Source organism: Sceloporus occidentalis, unplaced genomic scaffold (genome assembly GCF_023333645.1).
Source record: "Sceloporus occidentalis isolate IW3139 unplaced genomic scaffold, rSceOcc1.0.p SCAF_6, whole genome shotgun sequence".
NCBI classification, from domain to species: Eukaryota; Metazoa; Chordata; class Lepidosauria; order Squamata; family Phrynosomatidae; genus Sceloporus; species Sceloporus occidentalis.
This window is the reverse complement of record NW_028316986.1, coordinates 4,763,198-4,781,518: the sequence shown is the minus strand read 5'-3', so window position 1 is coordinate 4,781,518 and position 18,321 is coordinate 4,763,198. Positions and strand designations below refer to the sequence as shown.

Genomic DNA, 18,321 nt, shown 5'->3' with positions numbered 1-18,321 from the left:
TCAGCTTCCTTTTAAGACATTTCTGGAGCTGTTGAAAGTGTGCAATTCTGCGTTTGAGGCAGATGCATCATCCTCCCAATTTAGGCCCATTAAGCAAAACCCAGCTGTTCAATAGCTGGCAGCCAATTTCTGCCCCATTTTCAAAATCATGACTTGAGATGTGCAAATTTACCAGTGCTAAGGTGAACAGAAATAGATGGAGGTTAAGGAAAAGACAGACCCTAACATAGGGCTACATTCCTCACAGACGAGACAGCTTTTTTCTTTTGCAATTTGACAACAGCGTTGTGCTGAGTTACAGGCAGCAACTGCAGAATTCAGCACCCTGAGAATCACAGCCTTCTGAACAGAAAGTTTAGGCCTTGGAGCCAAAAGGATAAATTTAGAAGAATAGGAGCACTGTCTGATGAATCCAAAAAGCTAGGAATTCAGGAAGGCAAGCATTTTGGAGTGAGAAAAAACAATGCCAGTGGTTAGACAAGTTTTAGGGCCGTAAGATATATCTTTGCCCCTCCTCATCAGAAACAAAATAATTTAAATAAATATATTGATAATTAAATGCAGCTTCTTTTGGTGCAGAATTATCAAGAACTACAAAACACCTCCTCTGCCTTACCCCAAAAAGAAAAGAGTGTTCATGCTGGAGCAAAAGGAGAAGATGATGCAGTAAAGGAAATCCAGCACAGAATAAGTGAAGAGGTACTACAGGAATACCTGATTACTCTAAATGAATGCAAGTCTCCAGGGCCAGATAAACTTCATCAAAGAGTATGAAAAGAAGTGGAGGAAGTAATCTCAGAACCACTGGCAATAATCTTTGAGAATTCCTCCAGAACGGGAGTGGTCCCAGCAGACCGGAGAAGGGAAAATGTTGTCCCCATCTTCAAAAAGGAGGGGGAAAAGACAAGCTGAACAATTGCCACCCAGTCAGCCTGATATCAATACCAGGAAAGATTCTAGAGCAGATCATGAAATAGACAGTCTTAGAAATGAATGCTGTGATCACTGAAAGTCAACATGGACTTCTCAAAAGTTTATTGAACCATTTCCTGTATTGCTATGTACTGTATATGTATTATCCTACTTGAGAGTATGTATTTTTCCTGGAAAATGATTAACCATCCATTATGAAGCCAAGCCCTCCCTCCAGTCCATCTGCCTTGGTCCAGGCCTCGGAGGTAGAGAGGAACTGCTGGACCTCTTACCCTTTCCCTCCACCACTCCCTTCTCCTTCTGTGTCATGTCTTTTTAGATTGTAAGCCCGAGGGCAGGGAACCGTCTAACTAAAAAGATTGTATGTACAGCGCTGTGTAAATTTACAGCGCTTCATAAATAAAGGTTAATAATAACAATAATAATAATAATAATAATAATAATAATAATAATAGCAAGTCATGTCAGACTAATCTGATCTCCTTTTTTGATCCAGTCATCTTGGCTAATGATAGGAATTATTATTTATTATCATTAACCTTTATTTATGAAGCGCTGTAAATTTACACAGCGCTGTACATGCAATCTTTTTAGTTAGACGGTTCCCTGCCCTCGGAATGCTGTGTATGTAGCATATCTTGATTTAAGTAAGGCTTCTGACAAGTTCCCCCATGATATTCTTTCACGAAAGGTAGTAAAACATGTGCTAGAAAATTCAGCTGTTAGGTGAATTAGTACATGGTTGACCAGCTGAACCCAAAGGGTGTTCAACAATGGCTCCTCTTTATCCTGGACAGAAGTGACCAGTGGGGTGTCCAGTGGGGTTCTGTCCTGGGGCCAGTGTTATTCAACATCTTTATCAATGACTTGGATAAAAGAATAAAGGGCATGCTTATCAAATTTGCAGATGACACCAAATTAGGAGGAGTAGCTAATACCCCAGAGGACAGGATCAAAATTCAAAATGATCATAACAGATCAGAAAGCTGGGCCAAAACTAAAAAAAAAATGAATTTTAACAGGAAGATATGTAGGGTACCACACTGGGGCAATAAAAATGAAATGCACAGATATAGGATGGGAGACACCTGGCTTGGTAGCAGCACATGCAAAAGAGATCTAGGAGTCTTAGTGGAGCACAGTATGAACATGGGTCAGCAATACATAGGACTATATGAGAGGCTTAACAAAAAATGATAGCTCTTGATCAAGTTCCATAAACATCCCCCCTCTCATAAAGGAAAATATCTTAAAACATTATCTTGCATCACTCTGTTATCAACTGGGACCATTTTTTCCTGTACATGAATTAGTTTGCAATTTTCCTATGCAGGCATTTCTTTCATTTTTCATGGCAGCATTCAGCTTGGGACTCATCAGTTCCTTCTAGAATTTCTTTAGGACCTTCTGGGGAATTCACCAACTGCAGTAACTTGACATACAATTGCTACTACCAGGGCTAGAAATATGCTATATGTTGACAGAGATCTAAGGATTATCCCTTCCTGACACAACCAAGATCATCATTCCTGCAGCATCTCTCATTAACCAACCTGGGGCTTTATCTCTCAGCAAAGTTTCCTTAATAGGTCTCCAGTGACTTGCCCTCACATAGTGTGTTTCACCCCAAAAGACATCAAGTCATTTTCTCTGCATTCTGGGATGCAGCACAGCACAGTAGGAACTGTTCCTCCACATGCACAACACTTAAACCACAATGAGAACTGCCCTCTGACCAGTAGATTCCAGCAAAATGACCGTAGCTAAGTGGCAGAGCACATACCTGTCAGGCAGAAGACCTGAGGTTCAAAACCTTGCATCTCAATTCAAAACATTTCTGGTTAAATGGACCACAGAAACATACAAGCACAAAGCTGGAAGAGACTTAAGAGTTATCTAGCCTAATCCTCTGCCATGCAGGAAGGACAGCTAAAGCACTCCAGCCAACCTCTATTTAAAGGCCTCCAAAGAAGGAGAGTCCACCACCCTCTGAGGCAGTCCATTCCAATACTGAAATGGGATGATGGAAAAGACATTCTTCTGCCCATGACTTTGGAGCATGCTGAACAGTCAGAGCAGAAAACGCAGAACTATGGGAATGTCTACACAGGACATTTGCAGCTGTTTTCCCTTACCCTCATGCCATCCTGTCCAAAGGACATAGGCCCAAAAGGATTCAACTGTGGACTGTCTAGATGTGGAAAGGGTAATCCTGCAGTGAATCCAGGCCATCCTTATGTTAAACTGTATTTAAAAGAATTACCATTTGCTCCAGATCAGGGGTAGGCAATCTTTTTGGGCCAGGGGCCGGGTTGCTGTCCCTCAGGCGACTGGGGGGCCGAAGCCGGGGGTGGAGCTTCCACCCTCTGGGGGCGGGGCCACATGCCGGGGGTGGAGCTTTCACCCTCCGGGGGCCAGGCCTCCCCTTCTTTGTAGGCCCCTGACAGGGCCCCAGGCCCTGTCAGAGGGTGGCAAAAAAGCCTCTTGGAGGACCCCAGCGATGGCACCGGGCCTCCTGGAGGCCCGCTGCCGCCGCTGGAGCCCCATTGGAGGGCGCCACCGACGGCATTGGGCCTCCAGGAGGCCCGCTGCCACCGCCAGAGCCCTCAAATAGGGCTGCAACGGTGGCATTGGGCCTTCGAGAGGCCCGCTGCCACCGCCGGAGCCCTATTGGAGGGTGCCAGCGACAGCATCGGGCCTCCAGGAGGCCCGATGCGGCCGCGGGGGCCCTTGAATAGGGTTCTGATGGCGGCAGTGGGCCTTCCAGAGGCCCGCTGCCGCCGCCAGAGCCCTGTTGGAGGGCGCCAACGACGGCATCGGGCCTCCTGGAGGCCGAAGTCTCGCGCGACTTCGCCTCTGGGCGCCGCCATTTTGGGCGAAAAAATGGCAGCGCCCAGCGCGGCTTTTTGCCACTCTGGGCGCCGTCATTTTTTTGCCCGGTGGCGGCCCCCGGGAGCCACAAGGAAGGCCTCCAGGGGCCGGATCTGGCCCACGGGCCGGAGGTTGCTGACCCCTGCTCCAGATCATCCCGTCTGCAGAGTCAAGTCCAGCAGAACTGTTCAGGGTCGTGAGAGAGCTGACTTAGCTTCCTCCCACTCTGAACCCTATTTTAGAACCAACTAAGGCCTGCTGTGACGATTTTAACAACTTCTTTGCAGACAAAATCTCTCGGATAAGGGCTGATCTCGACGCTGGCATTTCAACAGAAACAATAGAAGAGGTATCCAGAGCTTCCGTGGACTCCATTAAACTGGATCACTTTGAGTTTGTTCATACCGATGAAGTGGACAAGCTTCTTGGAAGTGTTAGGAAGACGACGTGCTCTCTCGATCCCTGTCCTTCTTGGCTGACCGCTCAGGGTGGTGATGCTGTGACATCATTATTACAACGTATAATTAATGTATCACTCAGGGAGGGGAAATTTCCATCTAGTTTAAAATTAGCAACAGTTAAACCGTTGCTTAAGAAACCCTCCCTAGACCCCCTGGTAAGAAATAATTACAGACCAGTCTCATTATTGCCATTTTTAGGTAAGGTGATCGAGAGAGCGGCCGCCTTCCAACTCCAAGCAGTTTTGGATGAAACCAATTATCTGGACCCATTTCAAACTGGCTTCAGAGCAGGATACGGAGTTGAGACTGCCATGGTCACCTTAGTCGATGATCTCCATCTGGGCATCTACAGGGGAAGTGTGACCTTGTTGGTGCTCTTGGACATCTCAGTGGCTTTCGATACCACTGACCATGGTATCCTTCTGGAACGCCTGAGGGAGCTGGGCATCGGAGGCACCGCGCTCCAGTGGTTCCGATCCTACCTCTCGGGAAGATTCCAGATGGTGCAGTTGGGGGACACTTGCTCCTCTAAGAGGGAACTCACATCTGGGGTCCCTCAGGGAGCTATTCTGTCCCCCACTTTGTTTAACGTTTACATTAAACCGCTGGGAGAGACCATCCGGAGACATGGGGCGTGGTGTTATCAGTATGCTGATGACACCCAAATATGCTTCTCTGTGCCCCCAACTGATTCAGTGACTAAGGATGGCGTCTCTCCTCTGAACGCCTACCTGGAGTCGGTAATGGGCTGGATGAGGGAAAACAAACTCAGTTTGAATTCAGAGAAAACGGAAGTATTGGTGATAGGTTCCCCAGGCCCGGGGAAGGAAGTTTGTCCACCTGTCCTGAATGGGGTCACACTTCCCCTGAAGGACGAAGTTCGCAGTTTAGGAGTACTTCTGGACTCGTCTCTGCAGTTGACATCTCAAGTAGATGCGACGGTCAGAGGTGCTTGCTATCAACTTCGGTTGATACGCCAACTGCGACCCTACCTGGGCCAAAGGAACCTTGAAACTGTGGTACATGCTCTGGTAACCTCTCGCTTAGATTTCTGTAATGCATTCTACATGGGGCAACCCTTGTACCAAGCCCAGAAGCTTCAGCTAGTACGAAACATGGCAGCCAGATTGGTCACTGGTGTTTCCAGGTTTGATCACATAACACCTATTCTGAAAGATCTGCACTGGCTGCCTACTCGTTTCCGAGCACAATACAAAGTGTTGGTATTACCTATAAAGCCCTACATGGCTTGGGCCCGAGTTACTTGAGGGACCGCATCTCCCCATATAATCCGCCCTGCTCAGAACAACCGGAAAGAACTTGCTAGAAATTCCATCATCTAAATACACTACTACATCCCAGAGGGCCTTCTCAGTAGCAGCCCCAAAAATCTGGAACAGTCTTCCCAAGGAACTCCGCCTGATCACCCCTCTAGAAACATTCAAAAAGAGGTTAAAAACTTTCCTCTTCTGTCAAGCCTTCCCCTCTGGAAAATGAACTAGTGTACTTTGATCCCATCAACTTCCTGGCTCACCCTTTTGAATGATTGTTTTAGATTTGTATATTGTATTGTGTTATTGGTTTTATCTATTTTATGATGTGTTTGTAACTGGCTTTAAATTTTGTGTACACCGCTTTGATCTTTTAGAAAAGCGGTATAAAAATAAAATGTATTATTATTATTATTATCCCAGAAAATCAACACTCTGAACTGATGCCAGGCAGCTGTGGTCTGTACCAGTGGCACATGTCACTCCTCTGAGGTCACAATGAGGCACCCAGCTCAATGGTCGGTGCCTTGTTTTTGGGCTGAGGGAGTGACTTCCGCTACCATTGGCAGGCAGCATAGCAAGATACTGTGTAGACAGCCTCCGGCATCACTCCAAAAAGTGGAGGTAATGAGGGACATTGGGGCAGCTTGGGGGCCAGAATAGTCCAGGGAAGCCCAGAGTACTGTATTCTGGCCAATGTAGACCTCCCCGATATGGTCTGACCCAGGTCTTGGAAACGTTACTTTGGCAGGGCTACCACTCCTAGTTAAAGAGTTTCCATATCAAGAACATCAATCAGAACAGTGACTGTAGCCAAGAAATAAGAAGATTGGGAATGGGAAATGCAGCTATGGAAGAGCTAGATAAGATCCTAAAGAATAGACATACAACTGAGCAGTAAAGTCCGAATCATCGAAGCCATTCTTTTCCCCATCACCATGTATGACTGTAAGAGCTCCATAGTAAAAAAGCAGATAGAAAGAAAATCAACTTAAGACTGCACATTGGATGGCCAGACTCAATTAGGCAAATCACAGATCTAAATCTACAGGACTTAAGCAGAGCAGTGGAGGAGAAGGGAGCTTGGAGATGTCCCATCCACAGGGTCACCTTGAGTTGGGGTTGACTCAAGGGCACTTAACAATAACAACCAGTCCTGGAAATTTTTTTGCATTGTAACTCCATATGTGTGGAATTATCACAAGCATTATCCTGGACGGAACTGGGAACTGGGAACCTGGTCTAATCTTGCAGTGACCTTATCTCTCTTTACCTAGGTCTGTCATTCATTTGGGGAACCCTCAGAATCAATCCCATCATTTATTTGTCTCTGAAATAACTGCCACAGATAAATTTTGGGTGAGAGACCAGAGTAGGTATGTTAGTCTATTGTGGCAAAGATTTTTGGCAGCATAGTGACCAATTATTCTTTTTATTAAAATATTTATATCTTCTCCTATATTACGGGAATCTCATGGCGACATACAAGTAAAATCAATTTATCCATTTAAAATTATTTAAAATTTAAAACTATCAAAATAATTTACACTGACTAAAAGCTTATTAAATATTTCAACAAGTTAAAGAAGGTTGAAAAGGTTAAAACAATTTAAATCCACGTATATTTTGGGAGAAGTTAAGTTGGACTCCAAAGGCTTTCACTGAAAGGCATGTTTTCACTTGGTGCCAGAATGAAGCCCATGCCAGTGCCAACTGAGCTAAAGTATTCCACAATCAAGGTGCCATTGTAAAGAAATCCTTCTCTAATAACTTCACATAAGATATTGGTGAAAAACAAAAGAGGGTCCCTCCAAGAAGCCTCTAACAGATGCATTTAAGGAAGAGGAAGTCCGTCATATTTGGGGGAACCATATGTCCATGTTAGCCGATTAAAAGCTGTTAGTCTATGGTACAACAAGATGTTTGTTTCTTCTTAGAGTGTATTAGGAAAGCAATTCCACAGTTTGGAAATGGTATTTCTGGATTACAATGCTGGCTGGGGCATTCTGGAAGTTACAGTCCAAAGTAGTAACATTTTAAAGATTTGAGCAAGCCCCATAACTAACAATCCTCCACAAATGTATTTATTAGCTCAAGAACATCAATTTACCAGGAAAACAAAAATAAAGACCGTAGAAGATTTACATGAATTCAATCTATAAAAGGGATTAAAATAGTTAGATCAATAATTGATCAGCTAATTGCAGTCATGAAATCAGAAGAAGACTAGGATTGGGAAGGGAAGCTGTGAAAAAACTAGGCAAGAAAAAACTAGTGCAAAGATATAAAACTGAACACTAAAGTCAGGATTGTCCAAAGCCATTGTGTTCCCCATCATCATGTATGGATGCAAGTGCTGGACAGTGAAGAAAGCTGATAGAAAGAAAGTCAACTCATTCAAGATGTAGTGCTGGAGAAAAGTGGTGAGTATACCATGGGCAGCCAAGAAGACAACCAAATGGGTCCTAGAATAGATCAAGATGTAACTCTCCTGGAACCCAATATGATTTAATTGAGGCTGTTGTACTTTGGCCACATCATAAGAAGGCATAAATCACTAGAAAAGACAATGATTCCAGGAAAGGTAGAAGGCAGTGGAAAAAGAGGAAGACGACACATGGATGCCTAGACTCAACCAGAGAGCAATAGCAATAGCAAGTACATTTCTATACCACTTATCAGTGCACTTAAGAACTCTCTAAGTGGTTTACAAAGTATAAGCCACACTGAGTCTGCAAGACCTAAGCAGAGCTGTGGAGGACAGGACAGTTTGGAGATGTCTCACACACAGGGTCGCCATGAGTTGAGGTTGACAGTTAGCAACCACAACCACAACAAAAGTGTTCTACATGGAGCTGTCCTTGAAGAGTGTTTGAAAGTCTCATTCACTGGTTGCCATGAAATCAATGCGAAGGCAGTTAACACACAAACTTCTCACACCACTACCAGAAAACTACACAGGTGCTGCCAAGGCTGGGAAAGGACTATAAAAGAAAAATCAGAAGGTACAGGAAAGGAGCAGAAAGGAACAGTATGCTTTATATAAAAATGGACTGCTGGGGGGGGGGGGGGGAGAAAGCTTGGGGAGAGAGGCAAGAGAATGGTGAAAAGCAAAAGAACAGCAGAACAAAGCAGGTACAGAAATTCAGCATCTGAAGAATCCCACTTTTCACTTGCACATTGTACTCTTTCTTTTTGGTTTAAAGAAGCTAGTTTCGAGGCCACATCTGTGGAAAGGAGCTTGGGGTAATAATTAACACTTCTGCAGTGGTTTCAAGCGTTCAAAGCATTTCCCATGCATTATCTAGTTGCAATCTTTGCAAACATTCCTAGAAGGTAAGTCAGTATTGTTATCACTCATTTTGCAGAGCCAGGAGCTGAGGTTTGAGAGAAGGGTGAAGTGTGGAGGGCTTGCTTAAAGCTGAGTTCACAGCAGAGGCAAGGTCCTCACCAGAGATTTTCCCATTCATAGCTCACTACTCTCAGCCATTTCAATCAACTAGTGGCCTTAGCTTAAGCAAAATATTATCTCCACTGCCTCTGGCAAATGTCTGCCCCTTCCCACATAAAAAGAAGGCAAAGTAGACATGGTTAAGCAAACCAACAGAAACACATGGCATTTTCCTAATTTACGCTGGCTATTAAGTTTGGAAGTTTATTGCGCATGGAACATACGTAACAGAGGACTGCTGTATATTTAATTGGACCCCGCAGGAGGAAAAGAAGAAGAAACAACTAAAAGCCTTTTCCCTCCCTCAACTGCAGGCCAAATACCATCAGAGCAAAGGATCAGAAGAAATGCTTGCTTTACCTGAAGACTGTAAATCTTTATATGCCAAAAGCGGCAGAGCTCATAAAGCATGGTATTAAACATTTCCCTGCCCACACAGCTGCAGGGCTGATCTCCTGGCTTTACAACAGAAACACAACACAGGGAGCCCCCAGCAGCAGTTCAAATCCTGCCTTGACAATACAGGGCAGACCGTAACTAAAGGGCGGAAAGGTTTTTTTGGAGGGGTTGTTCTGCAAAATTATTGTATGCTTTGAAAAGAAGGGCTTCTCAGTGGAAGATTAAAGGGAAATCGACGCCTTCTGTATTTATCAATAACAGGAGGGTTTGTTTTTAATATAAATGATGGCATGATTCTGCAAAACATCTCCATGAAAGGCAGACTAGTTGGCCTCATCTTTCACTGTCCACCTTACTCTCCTTCCAGGCAGCCAATCTAAATGCAAATTGTGGGGAGAAAAGAAAGGAAAAACTACAATACTTTGAAAGAACAGCAATAAATGTTTATAAATGCAGATAAAAGCAGGCGGAGGAAGTATTTGAAGACATCATCTGGCATAGGTCAAAAGATACGGACTGGTTTGGATTAATAATTATGCTAACTGCAACAGAGAGTATGAACCCTACTAGAGCACAATTATCTAGCGGAGATCTCAGTGAGCCAACTCTGCCATCCATGGCAGTGTAAAGAAAGTGCACTGGCCACAGGGACACATGCCGTAGTTACACGCTGTTTGAAATGCTGTAAATTTAGTGGAGCTATCTGAAAAACTTGCCAAGAAACCCCTGTGTCTTAGGGCCTCCATAAGTCATAAATGACTTGAAGGCACACAACAAGAACAACAAAATACCCTAAGGACACCAGATCCCATCTGAACATGAAAGCTAACTAGGGTCAGCCCTGGTTAATGCTTGGATGGGGAACTGCCAATGAATAGCAGGTGCTGTAGACTATATTTCAGAGGAAGGAACTGGCAAAATCACCTCTGAGTTGTCCTTGCCTAAGAAAACGTTCTGAAATTCATGAGTCGACAGAAGACTTGAAGTACAAATACACATAAAGTATGCACACACATAAATTACGTTACCTAGGGCTGCTTTTAGAAACTGTTCATGAAGTTCAGTTGAACCAAAATGCTGCAGCCAAACTGTTGGCTAAGGACAGTTACAGGGAACACTCACGCTCCTTGTTCTGTTTCACTGATCATCAGTCTGTTTCCTGAAACAATGCAAAGCACTGGTAATATCAACTTGGTTCTAAGCTATCCGAAGAACCACACCATCACCTAGAAGTCTGCCCTTGTTTTAAGAATTTTGCAGAAAGCCCTTCTCTCTCAGTCCCTCCACCTTCACAAGGAAAGCACACATGGTGAGTATGTATCCAGGGTTAGCTGTGTTGGCTGTATAGAAAATACAATAACATCCAAAATCCACAAAACAGTGATTCAGCAAGCCCTTGGTATCCACTGAGGTTTAATTCCAGGGACCCTTGTGAATACCAAAATCTGTGGATGCTCACATCCCATGATATACAATAAGGTAGTAAAATGGTGTCCCTTATATAAAATAGCAAAATCAAGGTTTGGCTTTTGGAATTTATATATTTTGGGAATATTTTCAAGCCATGGATAGTTGACTGTGTGGATAAAGAATCTGTGGATAAGGAATGCGGATTGTACTTTTATTGGGCCTACCAAAATGCACAAAATAGATGTTGCAAGTTTTCAAAGCTCCACTGGCTTCTTTATCAGGCAAAGAAGTTTTAAAAAAGCATACAAGAGGAAAAAGAAGACAACATGAGTCACAAGCCTGCGTTTTGTCAAGATGCAGCTGTTCTCAGTTCAGATGGTACTGGAAGGAACTTCATGCAGGTGGATCCCTCCTCCTCCTGGCCATGTGAATACTCCAGTAATTTGTTTTTAAAGTTCTATTGGTTCTATTTTTTAAGTCCCATTAAGTTCCATTCTTTAAAAATTCAGTGCTCTCTGCCTAATGAAGGAGGCTGTAACTTCAGAAAGGACAGAGGCAACTTGGCTCTCAAGAGAAGCATCTCTTTTTGTCTTGCTAATGGAACTTAAAAATTATATATACCCCCATGGCCAGGAGGAAAGGCTGGCCTGCATGAATGTCCCACCTCAACTTAGAAGAGCTACATCTTGACAAAATGTTGAGTATGCGATGGGCAGCCTTCTCAAGGGTTGCTCACCAACTGGGGAATTCCCTTGACAAGGAGACTGATCCTGTCCCAGTTGGCCTTCTGCCAACAGGCAAAGGTCTATTGTTCAAGTAGGTTTTAGGCAAGAAACTGCTTATTGAAAAAGTGGCTTTTCATGAGAGTCATACTACTATTTCCCCTGCTGCGTTTTTAATTCTGCTTTGTTTTTTAAAAATGTGATGACGCTTGTAATTTAATATTATAATTTACTATGCTTTTAGTTATATCTGTTTTTAATCATGCTGTGAGCCACTTTGGGGCACAGTAGGAGGAGAAAGGCAAGATATTAAAACATTGCAAATGATGAATACGCAAATATCAAGCCTTGAATCCCATTTTGGGAGAAATGCAGGATATAAATCCAATAAATAAAATCAATAAAAGCTTTACAAATTTCCATGGTTTGTACAGACCCGTTGTCATTGTTGTCAGCATTCTTGGATCTACTGTTGCACCCAGTTCTTCAGTGAAGCCTAGTTAACCTTGGTACTAAGTTTAAGTTGTTGTTGTTGTATGCCTTCGCGTTGTTTCCAACTTACAGTGACCCTAACATGGGGTTTTCTGGGGCTGAGAGTGTATGATTCACCCAAGGTCATCCAATGAGTTTCTATGGCTGAGCAGGGAATCAAACCCTGATTTCCAGAGTCCTAGTCAAACCACTACACCACACCGCCCCTCTACCAGGTTTAGTACTAGACAGAATTCATTTATTACCTTGACCCTCACCAGTTTGGGAGTGAAATAAGTAAGGTCTTCTTTCTGATGTCAGGCTGAAGAGTCAAGGCTCTCAAGCAACCACTAAAGCACACTGCAAACATAGTACAGTAAGTTACATTCTCTGTCTCGAGCTCAAAGGAACAGGGAACGGCATATTATCAGTCTGGATCTTAGAGCTCTTCCAAACTACCAGACAATTGAGCTAGAGACAGTTCACAGTATTCGCTGTGCTTGCAGCCAAGGGAAGGGATACTCAGAGAAACCACAGACTATATTATCAACTGTAAAAGTTGATATGCACGTATGTACTATGAGGAGGGCCAGTGGTATCGCTAGGGGGGTGCCATGGTGTGGCCCACACCAGGTGACACCCCAGAAGAGGGGTGACATCCGATCAGGCTGTCCTCCTGATAGGTGGGATGAGTGAGTGTGCCAAGCCCTCCTTCTCCATGATGGTGGCGATTCCTCACAAGTAGCCGCTGCCATTGCAAGGAAGGACATGACCAAGGGCACCCAGCCTTGCTTCCCCACAGCAGCCTCCTTGTGAGGGGATGGCTGTCATCATGGTGAAGGAGAAGGGTTGAGCATGGCCTTTTGGCCATGGCCACATCAGCCCCAGCCCCACGGCACCGGGAAGGAGGAAGCATCATGGAGGGGGTGGAGAATAAGTCTATACAGGAAATTTTGCAAAACTGACAAGAATGGGAGATAATTTTATTACTTTTTTATTTCAAAGATTTATATCCCACCTTTCTCCCCAATGGGATTCAAGGCAGGTATGAAGTATGAGCTGCAACTAGAATGTCAACTGTAACTTACCTAACTCCCCATCCCATCCTCCACCCACATCCATTTTGTCTCTTGCAATTCCTGCTTACTACCTCCTCTTGCAGATGGAAACTTAGCCCTTGTATATATAGAATCATATTGGTTTTATCCTGATCCCCCCCTCCAGGCTCACTGCGTCTGGCTTACACAATGAGACACCAAAACCCTGAATTGTGTCTGGATTGTCTTCATGAGGACTGCACCTGTTTTCTCCCCCTATCCTATATTTTTAAAACTCACCTTTTGCTATAGTTTCTTGTGGGTTTTTCAGGCTATGTGGCCATGTTTTGGAAGAGTTTGGTACTGATGTTTCGCTGGCATCTTCAGCAATAATAGGCAGCTGCCTTTTCACTCATGGTCCCCTTACATCACCTGGTGCTGCTGCCATGGGCACAAGTCGCTCTGAGGTCAGTACATGGTGCACAGCATTGATAGCATGGCTGGGCACCTTGTTCTGACCTCAGCAGTGGTGCTAGGCGACAAACAGAGGCCACAGAGGAAGGCAGCTGCCTGTTGCTGAAAAACAGCAAAATAAAGAGAGAATTAAATATTATGCAGATGGCCTATCAAGAGTAACAGAAGGGTCTTTGAGCTAAGACCATTTCTTCAGCTAAACTATAACCAGATACAGACAAGAGGTTACCACTTGAAGACAGGAGTGGGAGGATGTTAATGGCACAACTCCTAAACTGCTGAAGAATTTTCCCCATGGATGCCTCCTAATGTGGCTCATGCTGGGTTATGTTGAAAATCCAAACCCCATTCACACCATTTTTGAGTAGGGAAATACAAAAGCATTTATAACTCAATAATAGGTTGAACAATGAGCACCCTTTTCCCAAGGATCCAAACTCTGTCACAGACCAAAAACCAAGTCTCTACGCACAAAATCTCTTCAGGGACTCAAGGGTAAGGTTTGTTGGAGCTGCATTCACACCGTACTTTCAATGAAATGTCCTGCAGTCAGACAGAAAAAGAGCCAGGAAAACAATTCAGGAACTCTGAAAGAAATGGCAGAATTCGTGATCCAGCAGGTCTAGAGGTCACCAAGTTGGCAAAAGTTGTTCCATAACTTTTGTTTCTACTCAAGCAGGTTTGTCCTTATGCAAATAGAAATGAAACACGTTTCAGAATTTGTCTTATGGCCAAAAGAATACAAAAATCTCTGTGAGCTTTCACAACCAACAACTTCCTTCAATCAAAGATAATGCTACATAAAAGGCAGACAAAGGAAGCTGAGCATACAGTTGGTATCACAGAATCATACAGCTGGAAGAGACCCCAAGGGCCAGTCCAACCTCCTCTTGCCATGCAAGAATACAGTACTAATCAAAGCACTCCCAACAGATGGCCATCCAGCTTCTGTTAAAACGCCTCCAAAGAAAGAGATTCCACCACACTCCTGGGCAACATATTTCACTGTCAAACAGCTCTAACAGTCAGGAGGTTCTTTCTGAATAATAATAATAAGTTTTATTTATAGACCACTATTCCGTGTTGATCATAGTACAGTAAAAATTGCAATGACAAATACAAAATACAGGACAAAATTGCAATACATAAATAAAACTTATAACAACATTCCAAAAATACACATTAAAACCATACATCAAAACCAGGCCAGCTGATACGCTCGATAATGTTAATAATAATAAGTTTAGTTTGAATCCACTGTCCAAGTCTAGTCTCTAGCATAGCAGAAAACAAGCTTGCTCCATCCTCAATATGACACCTTTTCCAATATTTAAAAATGGCTATCATGTCATCCCTTACCCTTCCCTCCTCGGAAGGATGCAAGCCTGAGTCAAGCTTGAGCCCTTTTGCTGGTTTTGAACTTGCAGCCTTATGGTTTTGAGTGAGTGGCTGCAGGACAGGCATTGAACCACTGCGCCACCAGGGCTCCTAAGCAGCTCTTCATCGGGCTTTGTGGTTTCCAGACCTTTCACCATTTTGGTCACCAAGGAATGATGATCTATCTTATCATTTCAGCTGTATGCTCTCTGAAAATGCAACGATGAGGAAGGCTTCACACTCTCCAATTCATCTCCTCACGCATTAAGCGAACAGGAAAAGCAACAGTGATAAAAGGCAATAAACTCTGATTCACTGTTTTGAAAATGCAAACACCTCACCTGAAAAGTTAAAACTGTTTCTGTGTTGTGTGAAGCTCATACACTCCTTTGAAGGTCTGAAAACAGAGATAAACAAGTACAGGAAAACAGGGTGGGCTTAAAACTTTGGAAAAAATCTTCAAAGCCAACCATGCTACCACACACCTAGAAAGAGCCAAAAGGCCTGTTCAAGCATCATCAGCTCTGATCACAGTTTGGAGATCCGGCCTACCTCACTACTCTCTCCTTAACAGCAGCGATAGTTTACTGTGATATTTATACTGAAATAATAGAATCAAATGCTGTCACTAAATGCAAGCAACAACTGTGGCTGAGAGCAAGTTATGGTTTGAATACAGGCATGCCTCAGTTTACAAAACCTATGACAAAAAAGCTCCTTACAAAGTGTTTTGATGGGAGCCCAACCCAGATCTCTCTCTCTCTCTCTCTCTCTCTCTCTCTCTCTCTCACACACACACACACACACACACACACACACTTTTCTTGGCTTCTGACTAGCTGAAAGGTTTTTGGTTTTGGGTTTTTGTTTTTTTTTTGCAGCATTGACACAGAGAGGATGGTGAAAGAAGGTTGGAGAAAGACAGACTTTCAGTGCTCGGTTTCAGCAGCACGTCTGCAGTAAACAATGCATGAAAAGCTTTTGTGGGTTTTTCAGACTATGTTCCAGAGGAGTTTTTTTTTCTGGCTTTTCACCAGTATCTGTGGCTGGCATCTTCAGAGAAGATGCATGAAAGCATTCCCAGGGAAAGAATGGGGTTCTAAGTACCCTCCTGTAGCTGCATGTGTTTACATGCAACAGGCAAGGTGAACACTTTCCTCCAGAATCCCTTACTGAGCATGAATGAAGAATAAAACAGAAAGAAAAAGGAAAAGCTGTCTAGCCTGCTTGACTAGCTATTCTGGCATATTGGCGAGGCATAGATCTGTAAGTTTCACCACTAAAAGGGAAATCATAAGAAAAACGGAGGCTGTTGAAAGGAGGGGGGGAATCATCCCACTATGCAATTTGGAAGAAGCTTTCAAGCCGCCAATAGAAGATTTAAAATGGTTTAATTTACTTATGCAAAGCTTCCCTGCCCTGGCTGTTGCATTTCACATGTGCATGATAGTTTTGAATTGAAACTTTGCTGAAACATGTCAAACTGCTCTCCTTTTTAGTAGTGTAGGGACCAGAAAGGTGTAGTGGTTTGAGCATCTGACTATGACTCTGAAGAAAAGGGTTCAAATCCCCGCTCAGCCATGAAACCCAATGGGTGACCCTGCTTTCATGTATTGTTTACTGCAGACGGACAAGTCACTCTTTCTATACCTCGGAGGATGGCAATGGCAAATTCTGTTTGCTGAAACTTGCTAAGAAAAGCCTTATGGTTCCCTAAGTCAGAAATTACTTGAAGGCACACAACAACAACAGGAACCTATCCTTGTTCTTTCCATGCAATTTCTACCTCTGGTACCAAAGTACAGCATCATCCAAAATCCACAAAACAGTGATACCTTTATTGGGCCAACCAAAATGCATATTATACATGTTGCAAGCTTTCGAAGCTACACTGGCTTCTTCATCAGGCAAAAATATTAAAAATCATACAGGACGTGAGCCATAGCCCTGCATTTGGTCAAGATGTTGTGGTTATTGTCCTCAGTTCAGATACTATGGGAGGGTATTCGTGCAAGTGGACCCTTCCTTCTTCTGGCCACATATCAAAGTACATGGTTCTCTGGTGCCAAAGTACATGGTACAGTCAGCACTCGGTATCCATGGATTTTGTATCCACAGATTCAAACATCCATGACTTAAAAATACAGTACATTAAAAATATATAAATTCCTAAAAGCCAACCTTGATTTTGCCATTTTATATAAGGGATACCATTTCACTATGCTACTCTATTTAATGGGACTTGAGCATCCATGGATTTTGATATCCAGGGGGGATCTTGGAACCTAACCCCAGCAGATACCAAGGGCCCACTGGTACCAAAATCTCTGTTAAAGAAGTAAAGCCCAGGAACACATCTCTCACATTAACTGAGGTATACTTATATTCCTCTCCTTATTTTCTTCCAGCCCCCCACCTTAACTGACAGTACTTCACCTGGTCAAGGGGGGGAAACAACTCCTTATGAGAATAGTTTGTTGTTGTTTTCTGTTGCTGTTGAAGCCAGGAGTTACCTCTGCCAAGACAAGAGGCCGCAACATACATGGGTGTGTCAGCCTAGATCTGGAAGCCAAACCACGTCAGCAAGAACCATCCTTTCTCAACCAACAATTTCAGGAATAAAGCCATCCATGTCATCTGATCACACAGCCTAGGATTTAGCATCAGACTCCAAGAAAGCAATCCACAGAAGGCAGAGACGGAAGCTAAGAAGGGCAGAGCCATGGGGGTTTACCCAAGGAAGCCCTGGCTAGCTGGTTGCAAGCAATAGGCAGACGTTTCCTGGAATGGGAGTTAAGCAGAAGAATTAAAATACTGTAATTGGGACAGAGGAGAATTGATCTAGGTATAAAACTCCAAACCAAAGCAGAAGGTTCACCTGAATGTCATATTAAGCCTCCAAGAAAGAAACAGGGAAGACTTCTAACCTAGAAGGTTATTGACAGTGAAAAATAATCCCTATAGAATTTGGGTAGAAGGAAGAAGGAGACTCCACCACACTCCGAGAGAGTGTGTTCCACTGTCGATCCTCAACATTAGGAGGAACTTCCTGACAGTAAGGGCTGTTTGACAGTGGAACACACTCTTTCCTCGGAGAGTGGTGGAGTCTCCTTCTTTGGAGGTCTTTAAGCAGAGGCTGGATGGCCATATGTCAGGGATGCTTTGATTGAGAGTTCCTGCATGGCAGAATGGGGTTGGACTGGATGGCCCTTGTGGTCTCTATGATTCTATGAAGCTTTGTTGTTCATATGCATTTTGAATGCATCTGATTAAGTCTGGTGGGAGGGGGGCTGCCAAAAAACCCACTTAACCAGGATAATCAATTTTGGGTTTTCCCCCCAAGTTTTCCTAAAAGATTCGCATTGTCGGCTGCATGAATAACCAATGCAAACAGACCCAGGATAAACCAGAATAAAACTCTGGATGTCTTGAACATGTTTCGAA

The 18,321-nt window shown here is 43.6% G+C and overlaps 1 protein-coding gene across 6 annotated transcripts in view; it reads right to left on the bottom strand.

Annotated features, from left to right (window-relative positions):
• The window catches only part of LOC149310349 (exostosin-like 3), a 225,578-nt gene that overhangs the window by 150,443 nt on the left and 56,814 nt on the right, over positions 1-18,321 (bottom strand). Inside the window, exon 1 of one of the 6 annotated variants that reach the window (XM_089528772.1) lies at positions 10,415-10,464. The exons of the other annotated variants lie outside the window; for them this stretch is intronic. The gene's annotated coding sequence lies outside the window, so the exon portion shown is untranslated. Of the gene's footprint in view, positions 1-10,414; positions 10,465-18,321 lie in introns of those variants that run through there. 6 annotated transcript variants of the gene reach the window in all.